Source organism: Microtus oregoni, unplaced genomic scaffold (assembly GCF_018167655.1).
Source record: "Microtus oregoni isolate MIOR12 unplaced genomic scaffold, Mior012 000059F_ref0000304, whole genome shotgun sequence".
Lineage (NCBI taxonomy): Eukaryota > Metazoa > Chordata > Mammalia > Rodentia > Cricetidae > Microtus > Microtus oregoni.
In genome coordinates, this window is record NW_024543835.1 from 4064702 (window position 1) to 4086050 (window position 21349).

General features: G+C 40.1%; 1 protein-coding gene across 2 annotated transcripts in view; it reads left to right on the plus strand.

Moving 5' to 3' along the window:
- Positions 1-5820: 5820 nt before the first annotated feature.
- Positions 5821-21349, plus strand: part of LOC121438956 (TGF-beta-activated kinase 1 and MAP3K7-binding protein 3-like) — a 70519-nt gene continuing 54990 nt past the window's right edge. Inside the window, exon 1 of one of the 2 annotated variants that reach the window (XM_041639464.1) lies at positions 5821-5880. The gene's annotated coding sequence lies outside the window, so the exon portion shown is untranslated. The remainder of the gene's footprint in view (positions 5881-21349) is intronic. The other variant, XM_041639462.1, reaches the window with a different exon arrangement.

The following is a 21349-nucleotide window of genomic DNA, read 5'->3' on the forward strand; positions in this document are numbered from 1 at the left end:
AAAGAGGGATTCTAGGCTCTTTTTCACAGTCCTCGGGGAGAGGTTGCAAAACCGGTTGTGTGACTATCACTCATCCACTTCCTCCAGCCTAAATAAGAGAAGGCTAGGAGGGAAATATTTGTTAACTATCACATTTGAAGGACTGTTACAGATTTTTTTTTTGTGGGGACGGGAAGGCCACACCAAGTGGCCTCTGAGCTGAATTAGAACTGTCTTCAAGATGTATCACCCACCAGCTGCTTCATTACTGAACTATAGATATCTGTAGGTCATACCTGATGAGCTTTCGGGGGACCTTGCCACATGTCTTTGGAATTTGGAGGCCTGAATCAATATAGACACAGCTGCTTGCGTCATGAGAATCATGAAGGTAGGGATCTTAACGGAACAACAGGGCAACCTGTTTGTTGTTCAGCATAGCAAGAATAGATCAGGTTTTTTTTATGGATCCTATGAGTGTTTCAGAAGGAAAAAATAAAAATCTTGAGACTTTTGCTTGTGTCCTGCTTTAGGACCAATTAAGGGCTAAGGGGTTCCTGGCAGTAGGAAGCTGTGGATATTCTATAGGAAATGGGGACAGAGACAGAATTAGAAGATGGAGTCAGTTCATAGCTAAGAACCGAGTGGTGACAGGATCCCAAAGAACTATGCACGTCAGTAAGAGCATCAGCATTTCCATTCCAGCTACACACAAAGCACCGCCAATTAGGAGAGGACGCAGAGCAGCAGTGAAAAGTCAGGAGACTAAGAGCTGGTAAGAGAGGCCCGGCAGCGTATGACAACACCACTGTGTCCTGGGATGTGCCAATGAAGCTTCCTAGTGAAAGGCTATGCAGAAAGAAAAACAAAGAAATCGGAGAGAAAGGACAAGTTTTAAGCATCTTCTGTGTCCAGAAGACAAAACCATCTTAAGACAATATCAGTGAAGTGATAACTTGGCCCACTCCATTCTCCTTTCTTTGCTTCTGGAGAACCAGCTAAAATGAGCGAGACTGGGGATGAGGTAGGGAATGAAACAGAAACACAACGGACAGAAAGAACAGGTTTCCCTGTTTTCTTAATTTCAAGCTTCTTATTGGTGGCAAGATCCCACTGGGAAAGTGGGTACGATACCACTTTAAAGATTTCTTTCCATTGGTGTGTGTGTGTGTGTGTGTGTGTGTGTGTGTGTGTGTGTGTGTGTCTAAATATATGTTATGTGTGTCGGGGGGGGGGGTGTCCATGAGACCAGAAGAGGATATGAGATCTCCTGAACGTAGAGTCATAGGTGATCCTGTAGTGCCTGATGCAGACGCTGGGACTTAAACTTGGGTGCCCCACAAGAAGCAGCAGAAGCTCTCAAACATGGAGCCATCTCTAGTTCCAAGACAACTTTAAATCAAGTTCTGGGTTAATTACTTTAGGTAGTTGACAGCTACTTCTCCCCACCCTCCACATCGCTTTTCTGACATCTTAGAAGTTTTAGCTTGGTACAGGATTACTTGGTAGAGTTTATTGCCCTTGTCTCTTGCAGATAGAAGTAGCAATATGATTAAGTAGTAGTTTTCACATTCCTGGTGACTAATCTGTAACTGTAACGGAGCTACTTTTGAGAACACTCTAGGCATGGGTAAGCAAGAAGCCCAAGGGAGGCTCCCCTCAGTTTGCATGGGAGCCGAGCTGCTGTATTAGGACACCTTTGCTACGGGAAAAGAAAAAGTCTTAGTGCCAAACCACTGTGAACATTTATTTCTTACTCAGAGATTTTAAGTTGTCATGAAATGCAAATCTTGAGGCAGGTTGTGTACAAATGTATTTAGCAAGGCCATCTTGACTATGTGCGCTATTTGATAGAAATCTTGATACAGATTTCAAAACAGTGGATCTGGATGCTGGAAGATATGGGTCAAGTTCAGCTATAGTCCACAGCTTGCTCTCATCAGCCTGAGAGCCTTCGGAAGATCTCAGGACAGGAGAGTGCTACTTCTTTTCCACTACAGCAGTTGGGGCTGGTTTGCAGTTCCTGGCACATGCAAATCCAGTGTTTTCCTCAGAGGCTGCATCACCACAGAACGCTACCTTTTCCTCAAAAGTTTGAGTTTCGCTTCTGCAAGCCTTCTTCTAAATGCCTAAACTGGGCAATCCCCTCTTCCCTTTCTTCCCATTCGCCCTATACGTCATAAGCACGTCCTGCCCATTTTCTGTTGTTTTCTGGGTATTGTGACAACATAACCTGACGAAAGCAACTTAAAGTAGGAAGGGTTTGCTGCAGCTCACAGTGGCAGGGCACAGTCCGCCACCGTCAGGAAGGCTTGCTGTCAAGAGCAGTTGCAGTTGCAGTAGTTAGTCATGTGACATCCACAGACAGGGAGCAGAGAGAGATACATGCTAATGCTTAGCTTGCTTGCTACTGGAAATGTTCTACTAACGTATTTTCATGAATTCTTTGAGAATTTCACACCATCTTATCTTGATGTGTCGTATTCACTATATCCCACTCCTCCTTAACACTCTTCCTAGAATGACCCCTTTTCCATAGCCCCCTACCTCTTGTCTTTTTTTTTTTTAAGATACTAACTTCCAACAGATGCCTTCATCCTCTGGCTCTTACAATACATGTTCACCCCTTCTTCCTGAATGTTGAGGTTTCTTGACCCTCAAGTGTAGGGGATGTGTTGTTGTAAATGTTTTTTAGGGATGGGCGTCCCACAGTCAGTTGGTTTCTGCATTTTGACCAGTCACTTTCTACTTTTGATTCTGTCCAGGAGCCTCATCCATGGAATAGTGCCTTCTACATTACGGGTGACTCTTCCCTCCAGTTAAATGGCTCTGGAATGGTCCACTCACAGATGTGCCTAGAGATGTGTTAGGTAACTCTGAGTCTTGCTATGATAAAATTAAGATTAGCCATTATACTAACCGTGTGGAACATTGAGCTCCACTGCCTTTTTAGCTGCCTAACAATAACTTTTTTTTTTTTTTTTTGCTTTTTCAAGACATGGTTTCTGTGTGTAGCTTTGGTGCCTGTCCTGGAACTCATACTGTAGACTAGGCTGGCCTTAAACTCACATAGATCTGCTTGCCTCTGCCTCCTGAGTGCTGGGATTAAAGGCAAGCACCACCACTGCCCGGCTTAATAATAACTTTTTATATTAAAGCTTCTGTTGAAATAAGCAGGATGATTTGTTTCTTGACATCACTGCGACTAGTTCCCCGGACTAACTTCTATGTAATAACCCCAAAGAACTTCTTGCATGAGATATTTTCTTTTAATTTTATTAATTTTTAGTGAACATAAGTAGTGGGATTTTAATGATATTTTGTGTATGTCTAACATTGTTCCTTGTTGCTATCTGCCCTCATCACCTTCCAATGCTCCTTCTCCATGCTTCTGTTGGTCTCCTTCTTCCAAACAAATAGTTATCCTTTTGCTGTCAAGTCATATACATATACATGCACATGTATAAATGTATAGATGTGTGTATATACAATTAAATCTAGGCTCTGTATATGAGATAGAAAATATAATATTTGTCTTTATTTTTTTCTTTACAATTATCTGTAGTAAGGAGGCCACTAGTTAGTTCCCGGCCACTTAGTCCGGAAATAATCACACAGAAACTATATTATTTAAATCACTGCTTGGCCCATTAGCTCTAGCTTCTTATTGGCTAACTCTTACATATTAATTGAACCCATCTCCATTAATTTGTGTATTGCCACATGGCAGTGGCTTACTGGCAAAGTTTCAGCATGTCTGTCTCTGGCAGAGATTCCATGACTTCTCTCTAACTCAGCCCTTCTTTCTGCCAGCATTCACTTTAGTTTTCCTGGCCTACTTATATTCTACCCTATTAGGCCAAGGCAGTTTCTTTATTAACCAATGGTATTCGCAGCATACAGAGAGGAATCCCACATCAATTATCTTCTCCCTCATGATTCCTTTAGATCCCTTTCTCACCCCACATAGTCCATTTATTGTCATGCCATATAATATATATATATATATATATATATAATGTTCACACACATATACACATATACACTTATATCTAGGTTTTATACGAGAACATGCAATATTCATCTCTTTTTCCTTACAATTATTTCCACCTCCTTTTTCCTTTAGAATTAGAGCCCCCTTCATCCCATATAGTTCCTCTTCTATTTTCATGTTATGGACACATAGACTCTTTAAAATCTAGATCTGCATACAAGAGCAAATACACCCTATCGTGTTTCTGAATTGATTATTTCAATTAACATGATTCTAGTTTTATTCATTTTCCTGAAAACTCCACATTTCCACATGCCACATTTCTACTCCTCTGTTGATGGCCATCTTTGCTGATCCCATGTCTGGGGTGTTGTAAACAGTACTATATATAGTAAATGCGAATCGGCAAACATGTCTTTGATATGCTTAGAGTCCTTGGATGTATATGCAAGAGGGATATATCTAGGTCATATGGACGTTCTAGTTCTAGTTGTTTTTCTTTTAAAGATAGAGATATGACACCTCTCCAGATGTATGACTCCCATGTTGTCTGCTTACTTGTAACACAAAATCCCCTCTCCCCATCCTCCATCTGAGACCAATTTTTTTTTCATGGTCAGAGCATTTTGTTTCCTCTGTAATGGGTATATAGAAAACTGAACTGTGTTTATATGACTATGAAAGACAAGAAAAGAATAAAACAAGAAAATAAGGTATTTGTGTGAAAAACTGACAGCAGTTGTTACCTGTGAAGCGCATAGTAACGTGAACTAACAGAATGAAGGAGAGTCTGTTATTTTGTTGTTGTTGTTTGTTTTGTTTTGTTTTTTGAGACAGGGTTTCTCTGTGTATCTCTGGCTGTCCTGGAACTTGCTGTGTAGAGCAGGCTGGCCTCTAACTCACAAGAGATCTGCCAGCCTCTGCCTCCTGAGTGCTGGGATTAAAGCTGTTTACCACCACACCCACTCGCCAGGTGACTCAGATTTTTTTTCTCCCCCCCCCCCCAGGGTTTCGCTGTAGTAGACTTTCTAAAGAACATAGCAGAGCTAGGGAGGAGCAAAGGGCTAGGAAATTCCTGTGAGCAAGAGTTTGTATGCTTTTGTTTGTTTTGAGACAGGGGTTTTCTGTAGCTTTGGAGCCTCGCTCTTGTAGACCAGGCTGGCCTCGAACTCACAGAGATCCTCCTGCCTCTGCCTCCCGAGGGCTGGGATTAGAGGCACACGCCAACACAGCTGGGCAAGCGTCTGTGTGTTTCTACTTTAGGAGCTTGGGTGGGATGGCAAGCCTTAAGGATAGCGCTCACTTTGGTACTGGATCGTGCCGAGTCTTTTACCGGGTTGCACTCCGAGTTACTCCGCCTCCCGCCTCGAGAAAACAGGTAGAACTCTGAGCCCGGATCTCACTTCGAGGGCAATTCTGGGAAGCGGTAGCCCCAGGGCCCCGCGCAGGCGTGGTAAACGTTCCACGTCCGGCCCATTTCCGACGTGGGCAAGCATTCGCCCAGGCTCATTTATCACCTTTCCTGTGGGGACCCCGCCCTCTGGTTCCTGTAGGGAAAACCTCGCGAGATCGCTTAGGGCTGCCCCCCCCCCCCCAGTGGTGCCATCTTTGTGCCTGGCGAGCGAAGGCGCCCGACGGAAGCCCCGAAGCCCGCAGCTCTCCTGCCTAGCTCTCCCCGAGACCGGATCCAGGAAATACTAGGCGGGCCTCAGTGGGAGGGACGCTGTGAGGGAGGAGGGAGAGGCAAGGGGGCGGCAGCAGTGGCGGCTCACACCGGATCTGCCCTCGGCTTGGCGCGCACAGGAGGGGGGTCGGCCGGGGAAGCGGTGCCCGCCGGGACCCCCCGCGGGAGTCAGCCGAGGGTGCAGAGGCCAGGCGGTGGAGCTCGGAGCGACGACTGGGGCTCGGTGAGTGGCGGCTAGAGGCCCGGCACCTGCCCGAGGCCAAGACTTTGGGGGTGCCGTGGGGTCGTCCTAGTGACCCCGCGCCCACGACATTGGGCGTGTGCGAGACTGCGGGGGTTCAGGGGCTCTGCTCGGCCTACAGCTGTCAACAGACACGGGGAAGTACGAGGCTGCGGGAGGTCCGCGCAGGGCCTGTCGTGGTGGCTGCGCCCGCCCGGACGCCCCAAACGCCCCGAGGCTGAGGGGAGAGGGAGTGGCTGCGGGTGGGGGGGGGTGGGAGGGAGGCTTGATTGCCATCAGCCCTCGGGTGAAGGGGAATGATGCCTGGACATCTGCAGAGAGAACCTCTCCGTACAGGTCTCCAGCCTCAGTAAGGTGTTCCGGGGACTAGGGCTCGCCTGGACTGAGGCTGCTTCTCTTGAAGGGGCTGGGACCTGTGCACAAGGTTAGTAATAATAGACTGTTTTGCAGGAGGTTTGCAAATAATTGTTGGCAGGTGGTGAGGAAAGCAAAGACCTCACCTTCGTTTGACGATGACATTAAGCAGCCGGCCCTCCGAGGTCCAGCAAGAGTTGTTCCTAGTTGGAGGCTTAGGGTTTAGTGCTGTGTATCTGCTTAGAAAGTACAGTAAGTAGGATGGGTGGAGGCGAGGTGTAGACAAGGTAAAGGAGAAAGCAAGTTGCACAATAAAGAACCAAAAGTTCGTACTCTCGATGAGTCGGAAGATAAAGCATTGTCTGTACTGAAGCCTAGCACTTAGATTTTTGTTTTTCTTTTGAGAAAAATTCCTGACAAGACAGGGCTCTTCAGTTATGTTCTTCACTAACATTTGTCAGTTTGCGCCCTGTCTTTACTTGTGAGTTTGTAAAAGGAAAGGAAGGAGACCTGTGAACTGAGCTTGCTCTGTACGCTTGCATGGGGTGGGGGACGTTTCCTTTTTGCTTTACGATGATTTGTAGGGCTATGAAAGAATATGCATAAAAAGAAAACATGATCAAGAAGGTTTATTTTTAATGGACGTTTAACTGTGTCATGTTCAATTACAGAGTACATCATTTCTTATGGTAATTCACCCTCCCTGCAATGGACATTAGAAAAATGCAAGTACTCCTTAAATTCTCCACATACATAGTTTTAAATCAGTGTGTTATATGAATTTCTACAAGTCTAGATGTCTCCCTCCCCTTTGGCCTAGAATTGGCCTAATCAAGGCAAAGTTGACTTTAGTGAAGGTAGATATTAAATATACAATTGCCATGGTTACATTTGACAGAGCGTAGTGAATGTTCAATCACGCCGAATTTTCTTCTGTTTATCTGACACATTCTTTTCTTTAATTGCAGACCACCCTGTACAGTTTGTGTGGAAGCAAACCGAGTTACCATTGAGTATACACAGTCACTGGACTTGCTGGGTAGTGTGCGTTTCAATGTAATCCTCAGAGTTGCTCTGTGCTAAGAAAATGTCGCTGCTATCAGATAACGACATCTACCTCCAGTCTTCTTCTGGAGCTTGCACAGCTGAGGTTGTCCAGTGAGTTCGGGGCAGTGCTGGAACTCAGAGCCATGTGTGTCTGGTTTGAGACTGCCCTTTCCACATGGTCTGTATGTGTTTATGTGCAGACACGTATTAATTGAGAATGCAAAGTTTTGTTGTAAAGAAACAGTTCAATTCTGTTGAAGATTGCCGTGTGTCCTTAACAAAAGATAATCTCAGGAATTTTTTTTCATTTGTGATGTGTTCATTTTCTAGACAGAGTTGCAGTTTGAGTTGATTAGTAAAGAAAGATTGATTCCAAATAGCTAATAGTAACCTATACCCGAAATTCACGTTTTTGGTAACCTCGCCTTCTGTTCAGCATACCTAAGATGTCATACCTCAAAGAGTAAATGTTTTATTTACTCCAATCTTGAATCCTATTTAAAATTGCAGTACTAAAGTAAAATAGGAGCATATTTATAGGGGCCTCACTCTGCTTTGCAGGAGTTTTATGGTAACACACGGTTCAATTTTGCTTCTCTTCTTTTCATGTAGTTTCAAAGTTTTAGAGTTAGATTGTGTTTTGCAGAAAACAGGGTCAATACTAAGACAAGTAACAGCATCTCTTATGGGCCTAGTGATGGACAGAGTTTAGATATCCCAGAGCAGTGCGTGTCTGCTCTGTCGGTGAAATCACGGGGACATTTTGCAGAGGTGTTGGGGCGGTGGAGGCATTACTCTTGGCTCCTGCTGGTCTCTGCTGTTGGATCTCTCATGTGCTGTTGAGCTTGTTGTCCTCGCTCTTATCTCTGTTCAAGAGAGAGGCCCCACATCTGGGTAGAGTTCAACTGGAAGAACAGCCAGGCAAGCTGGGGGGTGGGGTCGGGAGGAAGATGACACCTAAGTGGTGCTCATCCTCCAGCAGGTCATTTGGTCAGAGTTAACCATGTGGTTATCTTTGACTGGAAAGTCTAGAAATGCTGAGGGTTTGCTGCTTCCTTGTTAGAGCTGTAAACTGTTTTAGGAGTGGAGCAGCACTGGCTTCTGGACATGGGAAAAGGATTTCTGTGTTACTCAGTGTATATCTGGGTATGTGTTCTGTGGATTGTGGGGTTGTTTTAAATAACACCTTACAATCTTGACGGATAATCTTTGGGCTGAAGGAGCAAGTTTTTAATTATAGTTGAACTCTGAAGAAAGAGTTAAGTATACTTTACTTGTGAAGGGAATTACTCCTGGTATTTGGCCTATTAGAGTGGAAAATATTGATAAATGATAAAGCCTACCAAATAAACAGAAAGCAGTGCTGACATGATTTGCATGATCACTATGCAGAAAAAGTACACCAGAAAATTGTATGTCTCTAGAAGTTTATTTTCATACCTTTGACATAACCCTATATTAATATCCTAACCATAAATATTCGTTTATCTAAAAGTGAAATGGATGTAATGAAATACTTGGAACTGTCAAATTGAATCCTAAATATTTAAGAGCATTTTTATAGTTTAATTAATTGAGATCTCTATTAGATTACTATCCAACTCTCCAAAATTTCACTTTTCTTCCTACTTAAAATCTCTCAGTTTATATTCCTTCCTCTCTTATGCTGTTCCTGCCCCTCCCTGGGTCTTTCCTTTAGCTCTCAGCTGACGCTGGAGTCTTTTGCAGTGTTCATGAAGAGTGAAGAGGGCTTCAAAGCCTTTAACTCCATCCTCTGGTCTGAATTCTTTTGCCCTAGCAGGTCAAGAGGAATGCACTTAAGACCCCATGGCCCACCAGATTGTGTCTTAAAAAGGAGAATGAGAATAACAGACTAAGTGAGGGAGGCAGTGCAAGACCCTTGCTATGGCTTCTCATCTCTCTTCTCCTTAAGAGTCAAGAAGCTAAGTTTGTAGAAGCCAGTGGGCAGTGTTCCGTCATTCTCTCCATTACCCACCCCACTCTCATCCTCTGTAGTCCTTCCTTTCAGCTGTTGTCTCAACTTCGACCGCTTCTTCACTAGGTTTCGCCGTCTTCATCTCTGATCTCTCCCCTACCCCCCAGCTCTGACTTCTGTCCTTATTTCATGCCCTTTCTCCTGCTCTGCTTTGATCAGATCTTAAGGAAGCTCAGACTTTCCTTAGTGAGGGAAGATTTCCTTCTACTTCCAGAACTTAATAGGGCAGAGTGGGTTGATTTGTTACTGAGTTGGAATGCTAAATGGATTTTCCTATAGAACCATTGCCCACAGAGCTTGGTGGTTTGTGTACTTCTTGTTACCTTATGGCTGTTTAGGTTTTCCTGGATTGCTTTAGAAATGTAGTGCCTTAGTCTTGGTTTCCCGTGAAGCCCATGGCTGAAGTTCAAATAGATGATTTGAAAAACACAGCGAGACAGGTGTACATAGGAACTTAAAGTAGTTGTGACAGAATGCACAAGACTTGTACAAGCCCAGACTCCTCTCAGCTTAGTGAGGGGATCTGGGCATAAAAGTTACTTAGCTGCTTTGAAAAGGAGAGTTAGTTTGCTCTAACAGTGTGGACCCTGGTAAGCGGACCACACCAGTGGAAAGACAAACATCCAAGAATATTTGGGCAGCATAAATTTGTTCTGATTTTTTTTTAAAGAACATGAAGTTGGGAAGGATGGGGAATCTGGGAAGAGTTGGTGGAAGGAAAGTGAATATGACTGAAATACGTTGTATGAAAATATCAAAAACTATTAAAACATTAGTTCCAGAAACTTATGGAGGTTACCCGCTTTTTGTTACTTAGTGAGAATAGTAGGTAACCCACTTTTGGCTGTCCAGATTTAGTCCAATTATGTTGGTGAGATGGCTCTTTCAGGAAATAAACTGATAGTTTTTAACTTTTATTTTATGTGTGCTATTGTTTTACCTGCATATATCTGCATCACATGTATGAGTTGCCTACAGTTGTGAGCCACCACGTGGGTACTAGGAATGAAATCTGGGCCCTCTAGAAGAACTGTCAGTGCTCTCACCCATCAGGCCATCTCTCCAGCTGTGATAAAGAGTTTTTTAAGTCTATGTCTTTTAAAATATTCATTTATGCATATGGGTGTTTTACCAGCATGTATGTCTGTGCACCAGCTCCCCAAGTTGACAAGATGAGGCTATGAGTTGCCCTGGGAGTAGAGTTCTAGAAAGTTAGATGCCATGTGGGTTCTAGGAATTGAACTTGGGTCCCCTGGAAGAACAGCTTGTGTTATTAACCATGAAGCCATCTTTCTAGCCCCCTGATAGGGTCTTTTAGATTTTCGGTGAAAATTTTCTGAATTTCGGTACACATCTTGAAATAACACATATATTTGTTCTATCTCAGTTCAGTGTTTGTCATTAAAGCAGATCTTATTGTGGTGTTAGAGCAACAGAGTTCTAGTTTGTCGCAAAAGGAATATCTTGTTCATGCTGTTTTTTTGTTGATGCTTTGAAACTTTTCAAAGGTACTATCCATTTTGCTGTTATATACTCTAGTTTACTTAGTGGTAAACTTGGGCAGTGTGTTTTACCTGAAGATTTTAAAGGTTTACTAATTTGTTGTGATAATACTGTTATTGGCTGTGATATTCAAAAAATTCAGTGAGATACTTCAAAGTGAGAAAAGCAGAGCCAAATTTATTTTATACTTGTTCTCTGTAAAGGTATTTAATCTTAGCTTGCTTGAAGGAAATTGTCCCAATAAAAGGCACAATAAGGCTTTAAGGGTTGCTCCAGGCCATTCTTGTTTGAAAACTGAATTTCAATTTGCACCCTCTGTTCATTTTAAGTTTACCAAATTCTCTAATTACATACAGAGTATGATAGTTTAAAAATCATCTCTGAAGGCAAAATTCTGAAACAACTAGAGCTTTTGACACAGACTAGCTCTGTGTTTTGGGGCAAATTGCTTAATCTCTGACCTGTTTCTTCAGTTTTGAAATGAGGATAATGTGGTATTTACCTCGTGAGGATTAAATGGGCCAGAGGATATATTATATTTAAAGCATGACTAGCGGTAGTAAATGCACAAAAGAATTGTTTTTATTACTAACATTGTCATCGTCATTAATACTTGAGCTTCCTTTTGAGATGATATCCTTTTTATTGTGGTGGAGTAGCTGTAAAAAATGTCTTCACTTCCTTGATAGTAACACTTAAAGCCAAAGCTTATTGAGAGGTCCAGGCTAAATGTATAATAACTGCCAGATCCACCCACAATTGGGCATAGTTCAGAAAACCCATAGAATATTAAGATTTTTTTCTGTAGCCCTATTTCTATCATGGAAAGAATAAAGAACTAAGCCTGTATGATGTGTGAGTAAAATAGGATTCAATAACTAGTTTCTTTATTAAAATTTAGTGATATTGGTATCTATAAAGCTAGAGTCTATAGAGAGGGAGCCTAATTTCTATAAGGTCTGTAAAGACTTCTTTTAAAATTGAAATATACACCACTTTCCCACAGGAAAAAATGTATAGAGTGTTCTGCTTCTCAGAGTAGTTCAGTGTATCTGAATTTGAATATTGATAGTACTGTGAAAACTAACTTTTCTGTGGCAGTGTATCAGCAAAACCATGCAGGCAGAACATCGGGTACTAGAAGATTATGAACGTAGCCTTGCTGAAAAGGCAGTGGGCTCCTCCCTCCGCATGAGCAGCAAAGACTTTCCTCATGCCTTGAGGAAAAACTTGCTTTTCTGGTGGAGGTTGAGGATAGGGTGAGTAGTGGCAAGAGCCATTTTTCTGGCTGGTGTTTTCAAAAGACTGTTGTAAAGTGTTTATGACCGTGCTCTGTCCTTCTAGAGTGCCTGCCTTCCAATCTCCTCTCTACAGTACACGTAAAGGAACACTCTCGAGGTTTGTATCAGTAATGGGTGTAATATGTAAAACCTTATCTTGCTTGAAGGTGGGTCTGTAAGAAATGTTATCCACTCATCTTTATTAAGCTTTATTGTTTGAGAATGTCCAGAACACCTTGATATATACTCGTCTGTTGCCTGTCTCTATGTACCTTAAATAGGATTCTTTTCTCCCATCTAAAAGTAGGATCTTGTCTTCTTTCCACAAAGGAACAGTTTTAGACTTTTCACTTCTTTTTCTATCCAAATTGGGATGATTTTTGTTTTGTTATGGCCTTTGGGTTTAATTGTATCATGTTCGGAAATAGCTAGCTTGCTTTTAGATTTCCACCTTATTGCCACCCCAGCCTACTGCCAGTGGCTGGTTTTGTAAAGGACTAGATAAACTCAACTGGAACTCAGCACCTGTCTGTAGCAAAGCAGTGCTTTATAAACCCTTGTCCTTCCTTATCTAATAGCCAGGAATCTCATGGCAGTATTTTAAGTGGTTTAGGACACACATGGAAAGGTATGGCTTTCCCTTTTGCACAAATAAAAAAGAGATTCTCTTGGAGTCCCAGGCCAAATAAATAAGCAAGCAAACAAAACTAGTCTGGACTGGAGAGATGGCCCATTAGGTGAAGCATTTGCCTTGCCATTTTGAGGACCTAAGTACAGAACTCCAAGCCACGTAAAGCTGGGTGCCAAGCTAGCAGGTAGCTCTGTAGGAAAAAAACTCTTGCCATGTAAGCCTGATCACCTGAGTTTGATCCTCCAGACCCATGCAAAGGTAGAAGGAAAGAACCGACTACAAAGTGGTTTCTAACCTTTCCAAGCATGCTCTGACATGCATACTCCCCCCAATAATAAATAAATAAATTGAAAGATTTGAAAGGTCTGGTTTATAGCCTCACCTCACCCTAAGTGAATGTGGAAAGTTGCTTGTGTCAATTGAGGTATAAATTTCTCTTTTTTAGTAACTTTTGCAAAGTCATTTATATTTGCTTTGAAACACTTTAGACTTAAAATTGCAGAGATAAAAGAATAACGAGGCTACAGTTCCCTGCTCCAGAGAAGCCAGGTAGCAGGAAGGAAACATGGATTTCCCTGGGAAGGGGAAATAGATGAGATCACCTGGGTAAACTGATGGGAGATGTATGCAGGGATGGGAACGTCAGGGATTGGGTTGGTAAAAATAAATAAATAAATAAATAAATAAAAAGTTGAAATTGCAGAGATAGTATAAAATTCCCATATACTCTTCATCCAAACCTATTTATCAAAAATAGACTGTATTAGTTTTATCCAAACTGCAGAGTTTAATTTTTATTATTTATCCCCTACTACTACCCTTTTTGTGTTCCAAAATACGTTGCATTTTGTCATTAAATTGGTTAATTTTTTTTACATGCATTAATTTCTTTTGGGTATGCGTGAACAGCACAGCATTTGTGTAGAGATCAGAGGACAACACGTGGGGCTTCTTTCTCTTCTTCCCATATGTGAGTCACTGAGATTGAATTCAGAGCATTGAGAAGAGTGGGAGTACTTTTACCCACTGAAGCATTTCACTGGCCCCATTTGTAATTATTTGCATTTATGTCATTGGCATATCCATTTTGTTAGTTAAAAAAAATCTGTTGCCATAAAACTGTTTTCTGATTTATTCTTTAGTTTTATGCGTGTCCTCAAAGGCCAGGTGTTTCCTCTATGGCTAGCAAAGCCAGAGATTCATCTTGGCTTAAAACTTTATGGTTTGAAATGACAGGTGAGAGTCCTCTGATAATGAAAAGAATCCCGTTAGTATGTAGTTGAGACTATACACTTTTATAATTTAAAATTATTTCCACAAGATCAAATATTGTTAATGTTTGATCATTTTAGCTTCAGAGTGACAAGACATTCTTTTAAAATCATAAGCATTTTTAGTTGTGAACATAATTGTAAAGTAGGATGAAGTGGAGAATTTAGCGACTTAGAAGTAATGATTTAATAAGAAATTAGTGTAATCATTTAATGTCAGTAAGGTAAGACATTTGATTGTTTATATGAGCTTTTAGAAAACCCTTGGTTTTAATTTGTGGCCATGATTGATTTTTTTAAACTTTTTTTTCAAGGATGCCATATGTGGAGATTCCTTTATTCTGAATTTTCATATGTGCTTTAAGCTCGATGTCAAAGTCATCATAGTGTAAACAGAAAGTTATCTGGTAGGCTGCACATCATGGACTTTACTATAGAAAGTCTTATCTTTTCTGCCACAGAAATAACTTTTGGCTGTGAGCCATGGTGGCAAAGAAAATAATTTTGGGTTGGTTGGATGAAATTGTTTCAAATGAATATGGTGTATATTGAGAGACACTCCGAGTAAATTCTCTTACTATGTAGACCTTAACAAATTGGTAAGGGTAGATGTAATTTAGTAATTTCAACTATTTTATACTTACTCATCTTTTTATCACCTTGGACAAATTAACTTTAAAGGATCTTGTTTTTTTATTTATAAAATAGGGGGTTTGACTAGCTCTGTCAGTCCATTAACTTCCAAATTTTTTTAAAAAATATTTATAACAGAAAGCTGCAAGATAGTTCTAGATCTTTATAACTCAAGCTGTGACTGTAACTGGACAGAAGCCAGTCACATCATTTCCAGCTAACACTGAGAGTCACTGATTTTGACATGTGTGGGTTGTTTTGGTTATTACCATATTACTCTTGAAATGATAGTTATTAGAATTTTGTATTTGGGGGCTGGAGAGATGGGTCAATGGTTTAAGACCACTGGCTGCTCTTCCAGAGGTCCTGAGTTCAATTTCCAGCACCCACATGGTGGCTCACAACCATCTGTAGCAGGCAAGATCTGAACCCCTCTTCTGACCTGCAGGCATACGTGCAGGCAGAATAGTATATACATAATAAATAAATAATAAAAAAATTGTACTTTGATCTGAAGCACTCAGGTTCAAGATTTTTTGCTTTCATAATCCTTAAATAATTTTAGAAAATGTATTCATTCAACACTTAAAAAAGAACTAAATAAATAGTTAATAAAAAGTACACAGTATCCATAGTACACAGCTCAGTGAATTTCCATCAGTCAAGCACACATTCGTGTATCAGCCCCTATCGAGGATCATAAACAACTGAAATCTCACCTGCCTCAGCATACCACCTGCCTGACTTTTACCACCACAGACCGATTTTGCCTACTTTTGTAATTTATTGGAATGGAATCAGGTTGTATTCTTCCTGTCAGATTTCTTTGGAGTAAAATAGTGAATGTAAAATCTGTGTGCAGTTGTAGTCTCATTACTGGATATGCCCTTGTATGAATATATCACTAGTTATTGCCACTGGATATTGTTGAAGTCCCCGTGTTTGAGAGAGTCTTGGTGGTCTTGGCAGAGGTAGATTTCTTAAACCAGGTTTTTCATTGGTGATCATTTCTCTTAGTGCTAAGATTACAGGAGGAGTGAGACCTAGTTTCTTGAAACAGGAGCATTTAATTATTTTGTTGCTTTTGAGACAGAGTCTTACTATGTAGCTCTGGCAGACCTGGAACTCACAGAGATCCACTTGGAACTCACAGAGATCCACTTCTCTCTGCCTTCCCAGGACTTGGATTAGAGGTGAGCACCCCCACTCCCAACTTAATATGCTTTTAAAAGATAAAAAAAAAAAGCTCTTTATTATGCAAATCTCAGGGAGAATATCAGTATTTTTGTTAAATGTGCTAGTTAGAGGTTTATACTTTCATAACTCTCAAGTACAATTCCTTCCAAAAGCATCATACACACCTTGTCTCTTGTCCCTTGCTCATTTCTAGGAGTTCTTCATTACATGCTGCAAAATGAGCCCTTGCTGGTTACAAATGCATTCTGCCACTGTATGATATGCTCTTCCATTTTTCATGAGTCTTTTTAGAAATAAAGGTTCTCACTTTTAATGTAATTAGTATTTCCCTTATGTTTAAAGTAGACAGATTTCAGTTTAAAGCTTCTTTTCCTAAACCATGATTGTAAGGATATTTTCTCTCATCTGGAAGCCTTGCAGCTTTGGTGTTCACACAAAGATCCAGTGATGACCTGAAATTGATTGTCTGTCCTTTTCTCTGTGTGGATAGCAAGATGTCCTAGCACATGGATTTCCATATTCCTGAGAAGTATTAAATGTGCGCATGTCTTACGGTTTGGTTGCTATGGTCTGTTCTGTTTGTATCTCCTTGTTCTGACCCCACATTGGCCTTGTTTATGATGGCTTCATAGTAAGTCTCAGTAATCAGTAGAACAAGTTCTTCCACCTTGTCCTCAGAACATCTTGTCTGTTCTCAGCCCTTTGCACATTTATATGAATTTTAGTATCATGTTACATAGACAAACATGCACATGCATTCACAGTCTGTTAGTGCCATGCTTGTGATTGTGTCGACCCCAAAGAACATTTTGTGGAGAAATGACACCTTGGTTTTCAGTTTAATGAGCATAGAACATTACCCAATTTATTTTTTTCTCTGTGGTATTTATAATCTCCCAAAACTTTTATTCTTAGATATTTGATATTTTCATGTTACTATATGTAAGTCCTTGTGGACTTCATTTTATTTATATTTTTATACTGACCTTAAATATAACCATTGTGTTAAACTTTCATCACTTTTAGTACTTATCTTTTACCAGGTTTTGATTCATTTTTCAAAAAAAATATTTAACAGTTCTGCACTAACTAAGGTACTTGCTTTTAACCTTTTTCCTAGCTTTTTTTTTTTTAATAATAGGGAAGTTTTGGTCTGTTCTTAGATTGAGAAGCATTTATATTACGAGTGATGGGATCTTATCAGGTGTTCTTCCTTGTAAAAATAACCATATCATTTTGTTTTTCAAATCAAATTTATTGATTACCAGTTGTAAAATCAATTTTACAACCCAGCCAGGTTAGCAAAACATTTTTATATTACTTGGAAATTTTAGATCTTTGTTCATGAGCAAAATTGCCTTGGATTAACAAGTTTTCTTGTCAGATTTTGATAGTTTTATAAGATGAATTAAGGAGTATACTTTTTTAATTGTCCATAGGAGTTTTATAAATTGTTTGTTTGTTTATAGCCATTTAGATATGGAGTTTTCTTATCCGAAACTTCAGTCATGGGTTCAGTTTTAAAAACTGTTTAGGTAGGGATTGGGAACCATCTTGGTAGAGTGCTTGAGTAATATACATGAAGCCTCCATTCAGTCACCAGTAGTACATAACTGAGACTGATACTTCATGCCTCTAATCCCTCTCTCAGTGGTGGCAGGACTGCTGGAGTTCAAGGCCATTCTGGCTCCCTGGTGACTGCCAAGTGAACCAGGGCTACATGTCACAGTCCTTTTTAAAAGAAAGGAAAGAGTGAATAAATGAAAAATTTAAATAATTATTTTAGTATTCTTCAGACTCATTTTTGGTAAAATATTTTCAATTTTATCTGAATCTACATATGTGTTGGTATTATATTTAATTTATAATTTTTTTAAAAAGATGTGTTATGATTGTTTTCCATTATATATGCATGTGCCATTTCCATGCCTTGGAGTGTAGTTGGCATTTTCTTTGGGTTGCCAACCTGCTCCCAAATAAAGACACTGAGACTTGTTATTAATTATTATGAATGCTGGACACTAGCTTACGCTTGTCCCATGAGGTCTTTTAACTTAATTTAACCTGATTCTATTTATCTATGTTTTTGCCTCGGGGCCTTTTACCTTTCTTTTATTCTATATGTCCTGCTTCCTCCATGGCTGGCTGGCCGGCCCCTGGCATTTCCCTGTAGTCTCTTTTTCTTTCTTTCTGAACCTAACTTCCTCCTCTTTACTCTCCCTGCCCAGAAATTCCGCCTATACCTTCTCCCTCACTAATGGGCATTCAGTTTTTTATTAGACCAATCAGGTGTCATAATTAGGAAAGGTAAAACAGCAACACATCTTCACATAGTTAAACAAATATTCCTCAGCAATGGAGGCAAGAAGAGGATATTTATGCCTCTGGTACTGGAGTTACAGATATGCCACGTGGCTGTTAGAAATCAAACCAGGGTACTCTCCAAGAGCAGCAAGTGATTTTAACCACTGAGCCATCTCTCACACCCCTTGCATTGTATTTAAGACCTCACTGGGAAGCTGATCTGGAATGCATTCTTAATTCAAAGGCAGCCTAGGCTATTATAGGTAGATCCCATCTTCAGAAAACAAGAAAATATCCCTACTCAGAAAAATTCGTGTAAGTTATATGTAGCCTTTCATTACTGGCCTCTCAGTAAATGTTTTTAGTTTACATGTAGGCTTTTGTTCCTGGCCTCTTTGACTTAGCATAATGTTCTCAACATTCATTTATGGTATAACATGTGCCAATATTTAATTTGTTTTTATTGCCAAATAATTGCTATTTTATGCATATATTATGTTTTTATTCACCAATTAATAGACTTTAATGAATAATCTTACTACGTACTGTACACACTTCTGCTTAAACATTTCTCTCGACCCTTTATTCTTGAAACTGGGTATATGTTTTTTCTATCTTTATTGTTAAAAATAGTATGTGTATTTGTGTGTGCGGGGGTGGCTGTGCATGTGCCATGGTATATGTGTCAGGACAACTTGAGAGCTTTTCTTATACTTTGTAGATCTTGAATGCAGGTTGGCAGGTATGGCAATAAGGTCAGCTATCTCAACCACATTCTTTTTACTAATTTTTGAAATTAGCATACAAAGTAATGGATTTTATTGTGGCTTTTTAATAAATGTATGCCACTATTTATTCTGTCCATCTTCCCCATTGCCTTTCCTACCCCATCTTCTGCACCATTCCTCCCCATACACTCTTTTCTGTTGTTTTTCTGTACAGCAATCTACGTATGTCTGTAGTAATACGAGCGGTGTGGCTGCGTCCCCAACACCCCAGCTGCCTGCTAGCTTATGCCCCGAAATAACAACACACAAACTGTATTCATTTAAACACTGCTTGGCCCATTTCTATCTAGCCTCTTCTAGGCTAACTCTCGCACCTGGACTAGCCCATTTCTAATATTCTATGTAGCACAGCTAGGTGCGCTTACCGGGAAGATTCTAGCCTACGTCCATCCTGGGTCGGAGCTTCATCGCGTGTGTCTGCCCAGGAGCCGGGAGCATGGCGTCTCTCTGAGGTGTCTGCTCCCGAGAGGAGAGCTGTCGAGTCTGACCTCACTTCCTCTTCCTCCCAGCATTCTGTTCTGTTTTCTCCACCTACCTGTGTTCTAACCTATGAGGGCCAGCCAAGCAGTTTCTTTATTTTTTTAACCAATGACCTTCCTCCATTATATGTCCATTGATCAAGTTTGTTAATTGTGTGGTATTATTACTAATTTCTTTAGTTTTTTTTTCTTTCAACCACTGAGAAACATACCTAAAAATCTGCCAGCCTGATGTTATATGACTATTTAACCTAGTAAACTTTTCTTCTTTTTGTGTGTAACATGAAACCATATTGTTGTAAAGTTTTTATAAATTTAGTTTGTTGTATTTTAATTAATTAGCTAATTAATTTAATTAATTAATTAGCTGGGTGTGGTGACACAAGCCTTTAATACCAGCACTTGGAAGTCAGAAGCAGGTGGATCTCTGAGAGTTTGAGATCAAGTTCTGGTCTTCACAGTGAGTTCCAGGGCAGCCAAAGCTGCACAGAGAAGTTCTGTCTTGAAAAACAAAAATTATATGAATATATGGAATGTGCATATAAGTGTGTGTATGCGCGCGCACATTCACGTTTGTGTGTGTGTGTTTGTGCGTGCGCGTGCTTTTAGTTCTTTCCTTTCTCTGTGGGCTTCAGGAATCAAACCAAACTTAGGCTGTGTCAAGCTTGTGCTGTAAGTACTTTTACCCAGTTGAACCATCTCTCTGGCCCTGAAATTCATTCTTTTTTTTTTTAAATTTCATATGTGGGTACTTTATACAGCCACTGAGATTCAATCATTTCAATTTGTAAAAAATTTGCTATATGGGTACTGTATTTACAGTCCCTGAGATTTCATTTGTGATGGGCATTTTATCCAGACTGTTATTCTAGGCTGGTAGTTACTGTCTGCTCTTTGGAGATATAGTTTTTAAGTTTTTTTCCTCAAGAGTAAAGCCTTCAGCAAATGATTGGTTTCTTCGAAAGCAGCCTCCTACCCCTAAGGATGCTTTTTATATTTTTTCCTCTGTGGGTTTTTCAACCAGTAATTTATTAAAATCGTTAATTATTAGGTTTGTCTTTCATTTTAGGAAGCTTTTCAGTCATGCACATAATGCTTCTTCTCCATTCTGTCCTGTCTCGGATTTTATTGAATTCTGGGCTACTAAACCACCACTTACTTTGTTACTCACCCCTTTTATTCTGATACACTTCCCTGATTCTTTTAATTCACACTTGTGTAGTATCCATCACCCATTGGTATTTCATGAATTAATTTCAATTTTTGCACTTTTAGTAACAGTTGCTTTTCTTTTAAGAATCTATAGTCATTTAATTCATATTATTGTTTGTAGCAACCATGCTCCATCCATGTATACAGTGGATATCCCCTAAGATTATATTGCATAGTAATGCCATAGACTTGTTACCTTGTCCATTATGATGTCTGCATAGTGATTCCTTTCTTAAAACCTCTCCTTGTCTTTAGGTGTAGCATAAAGACGTATTTTTTTTACTTTTTATGGCTTCAGTGTTGTTTCTGAGATTATTTTTTTAATATATGAAGCGTATATTAAAACCTGTAGGCCAATATTGCTAGTAACTGTAGCCACTGAAAATATGTTCTGGCATGTTTTGTTGTGGTGGTGATAGTAGTTGTTATTCCTATGGTATTGATCATTTCCTGTGCTTGGTTTTTCTTTACATTTATTCTGGACATTGTATTTGAAAATTATTTGAGAAATCATTCGAAATCAAAGGTGATAATATTTCAGAAAATATTTCACAGTGCGCGTGTGGTTGTAAATTTGCTTTAGCAAATCCAGATACTGCCTAGTCAAATTTCAGGTATTGTTTCTTTTCTTTTGATGATAGTGGTAATTTTATGGATTTAACTTAAGCCTTGTGCATGCTAGGCAAGCATTCTAATGCTGAGTGAGTCAGATGACTCAAGACTACATTATATCTAGTGATTAATTTCTAATTTACA